Raw genomic sequence first — 232 nt, 5'->3', positions numbered from 1 at the left:
TTTAAGCCCTTAGTAATAATGGGGTTTATAAATAGTATCTCAGTGAACAATTGAAGAAGGTATTCAGTCACCACTGAAATTTCAAAGTGAGGTTGAAATTAGTCTACTTGATCCTTCTTTTACTGTACTTGAAGGTATTTATATAAAGTGTTTACATCTGTCTATTATATAGTGTTGGCTAAAATCTATACTAAAAATATATATATATATATATATATATATATATATATAT

This window comes from Octopus bimaculoides, chromosome 3, assembly GCF_001194135.2.
Source record: "Octopus bimaculoides isolate UCB-OBI-ISO-001 chromosome 3, ASM119413v2, whole genome shotgun sequence".
NCBI lineage: Eukaryota > Metazoa > Mollusca > Cephalopoda > Octopoda > Octopodidae > Octopus > Octopus bimaculoides.
Note: the sequence above shows the minus strand (reverse complement) of the source record.